We start from the raw sequence: 3,904 nt of genomic DNA on the forward strand, positions 1-3,904 counted from the left end.
AAGACAGTAGACTAAAGATGTAGAGAGATATGATGAATTTTTAAAAACCAAGCTTTTTAATGTATAAAAATTCTTATCTTCCCAGTTTGTTCATCACAAAAAAATATTCATTCTATATTTTATTCTCAAATATGCAATATATACTCTGAAATGGAAATAATACCTTGGGGTAAGTGATAATGAACTCCTTTCAATTACATTTTATGGTTATGACCTTTATTCTGACAATAATTTAACATTTTAATTAAATCTGAAGTCATTATCTTTTCTAAAAATTTGTCCTTCATCCCTCTTGATATAATTTAATGAAGTAATTTTCCATCCCAATCTGCAATATCTGGTTATGAATCTTAATACCATTTTTCAATGAAATATTTCTCTGTTATTTATCTTAAGACAATCTTTGAATGACTGGAAAATTAAGAAATACTTTGACTTATCAAATAGTTGAATAATATAAAGTTGTGGTAAATGTATATAATTAGTCCATAAGTGTAAATGTGTTTTAAACTGACCTGACATGCAAATAAATTATGTGCAAGTAAAATTCTTTAAACTTTATGCCTCCAGAACTTCACATCATCTTAGAGAAAAAAAAATGGTGAGAGAGAGAGAGAGAGAGAACGAGGGACCAAGAATCAGACTCTTTAACTATAGGGAACAAACTGATGGTGATGGCAGGGGAGGTGAGTGGGGGGGAAGGGGGAAATAAGTGACTGGGATGAAAGAGTACACTCACCATGATGAGCACTGAGTAATGTATAGATTGCTGAATCAGTATATTATGCACCTGAAACTAATATAACACTACATGTATACACTAATTTTAAAACTAAAAAACTTAATAAAAATAATATCTAAGGTCAAAAAACTGAATTATTTGAAGTCTATAGCCTAAAAATGGAAATTTATTTATTCATGTATTTACTTGAATTAATTACCCACTAGGTACAAGAGTACATTTTGTCAAAAAAAAAAAAAATTCATTGAAAAAAAATCTGTGACTCTATGTATGAGTACTATAGTGGTTGTTTGGATTGTAGCATTCATTTTATAATGCAAAGATGTGCTTGAAAGTGTAACACTGAATAGAGACAGTAAAAAAAAATCTTTATCTAGTCACATAATAGGGAAACCACAGAAAAATTCGTGTCTTATTTTCTATTCTTTTACTTTCAACTTTATGCCCTATGTCCCCTGTACATAGCATAAGATTATTGATAATATATGGTAATGGATAGATTCATAGGCTTTGTAGTTAAATGCTAGAACTTAAATTATAGCTTTACTGTCTTATAAAATTTAACTTTTTCCTACCAGTTTTCTCTCTATAACTTTAGACATATATTAATATAATTCACATTAATATATTAAAGGTGAAAAGTATATGATTAACTCAATAAAAATAGAAATACATTTATTATAAATCAAAATCTATTTGAGATTAAAATAAAAAAATTATCAAATACTATCTTATTAAAAAAACCCGAAAGCTAATATCATACATTATGCTGAAATAGGACAATCATATCACTTAAAATCAGGAATGAGATTAGAATGCCTGCTATCTCCAATTTTATTAAATAATGTGTTGAAGGAACTTATCAAAGAAATAGGACAGAAAAAGAATTTGAATATATTTAAGGATACACAACACATATTCCAAGCAATCCTTTTCTGCAAGATAAGATCATTTAAAGACATTATTCAAATATTAGATTGCATCATATTCTCTATTTATAAGCAATATTTTAAAAGTAGAATCCATTATAATAGACATAGTTTAATAAATTGTTTGACAATATCAACAGTTATTTCTTATGTAGTGGTCTGGGTGAAAACTTTGGAGTAGTTTTAAGAGATCATGGAGACATTATGGTGGGTTTGCTATAGAAGATCACTGGCCTTGTGTGTTTGGCTATATGTGAGGGTCCACACAAATGGCTAAGCATATTGTACACAAAGATTCTTGATGTTCTTGAACAAATTCCTAAAAATGCAGCATATCAAGAGTATACAAAACAGATTATGAATGAGAAACTGAACATGGTTAAATGGAATCAGATGTTAAGAGATTAGAAGACCATCTTCAGGGTGGCCAATTAGGAGAGGTGATTCTTCAGGCTGAAAATGAACTAACTCTGGCAAGAAAAATGATTCAGTGGAAATTTTAACTGGAAGAGCCTCCTGCCAACCAATGGAAATGGCCAATATAATAATCATTAAATGACTAATGTGTTCATGGGAAACAGATGCAATTAAATGTACTTTTATGTTAAAGATGTTTCTATATTATTGTCAACTTATAACCAAGAAAACTAATGCAGAACATATTTAGGAAACTTGTTAATATTGATGAGTATGGTAATGGGGACTTGTGAATCCAATTTTGATGTGTAAAGCATTCATTTAAGTTATTTAAAAAATAGAGAGATGATGGAATAAAAGGAATAGAGAAAATAACAGTAACTCATAAGACAGCAGAGTTTTCAAGCAAAAGGGAACACTTATTTTTGCTTTATCTTGTTTGGTTTGCTCTATGCTGATGGGAAAGACATAGATTTAAACATATTTTAATTAATTTGAGAGAGAGAGAGAGAGCAGGGGAGAAGGTCAGAGGGAGGGAGAGAGAATCTCAAACAGTCTCCATACTCAGCATAGAGCCCAACGTGGGCTCCATCCCACAACCCTGAGAGCATGACCTGAAGCTAAAATCAAGAGTCAGACGCTCAACCGAGCCACCCAGTAACCCCTAGAAATGATGTGGTCTTGAATGAAAAACTTTTAGTGTAGAAAAGACAAGGGAGAGTTGGTAGGATGATGTTCTGAAGTAGAGAAGCAGAATGGACCCCACTGCACAAGTGAATGAATTGGTTTCATATAGGATAGTGGAAAGTGCATCTCTGCTCAAAGTGAAAGGGAAAACATGTACTGATAATGTACAGTGATACTGGGTATGAGAAGAACTGCCCAGGTTTTTGTACTGCTGTCATTTATAAGAAAAAAAAAAGTATTCTCTGGTTTACATTTAGATATTGGTCCTAAGAAAGAAAGAAGAACCAAGAATAATACCAGAATTATTATCTTGGACTCAAGGGCAAATCAACTAATATAACTAGAAAATCGGGTGGAGAGGTTTGTGCAGGGGTTGGGGATGAAGAAAACCAATTCTATCAGCTTTGGCTTTTTGTGTGAGATTTTATTTTATGAGCTCAGAGTAAAAACGTTTAGTTGCTTATAGGATATAAGTGTTTGGAGTTTAATAAATCCTTGTAGGGGTGCCTGGGTGGCTCACTCGGTTGAGCGACCAACTTTGGTTCAGGTCATGATCTCATGATTCATTAGTTCGAGTCCCACGTCAATCTCTGCACTGACAGTGTGGAGCTTGATTAAGGTTCTCTCTCCTTTTCCACCCCCCTCTCTTTCTCTCTTAAAATAAACAAGTAAACTTAAAAAAAAAACTAAAATAAGCAGAAGGAATTACATCAAACTAAAAACTTATGTCCAATGAAGGATACCATCAACAAAACAAAAATGCAGTCTATTAAATGGGAGCTAGACTGGAAAATTGTTTACCTCATGGTGGTTAATATCCAAAATATATAAAACACTTGTATGAGTTCATGTCAAGAGAATAAATCACCTGATTTAAAAATGAGCAGAGGATTTGAATAGACATTTTTTCAAAGAAGATATACAGATGGCCAACAGGCACATGAAAAGATGCTTGACATCACTAATCTTTATGGAAATAGAAATCAGAACCACAATGAGATATCACCTCACACAAGTCTGATTGGCTATTATCAAAAAGACAAAAAAATAACAAGCATGTGAAGAAAAGAGAACCTTCATTCACTGTTGGTGAGAATGTAAATCAGTGCAGAGTGTAGAGATTTTGCAA

The 3,904-nt window shown here is 32.1% G+C and overlaps 1 pseudogene; it reads left to right on the forward strand.

Moving 5' to 3' along the window:
- Positions 1-1,183: 1,183 nt before the first annotated feature.
- LOC112858570 (NADH dehydrogenase [ubiquinone] 1 alpha subcomplex subunit 5-like) lies at positions 1,184-2,216 on the forward strand (annotated as a pseudogene).
- Positions 2,217-3,904: the final 1,688 nt, after the last annotated feature.

Source organism: Puma concolor, chromosome B1 (assembly GCF_028749965.1).
Source record: "Puma concolor isolate L17-30 chromosome B1, mPumCon1.1.hap2, whole genome shotgun sequence".
NCBI classification, from domain to species: Eukaryota; Metazoa; Chordata; class Mammalia; order Carnivora; family Felidae; genus Puma; species Puma concolor.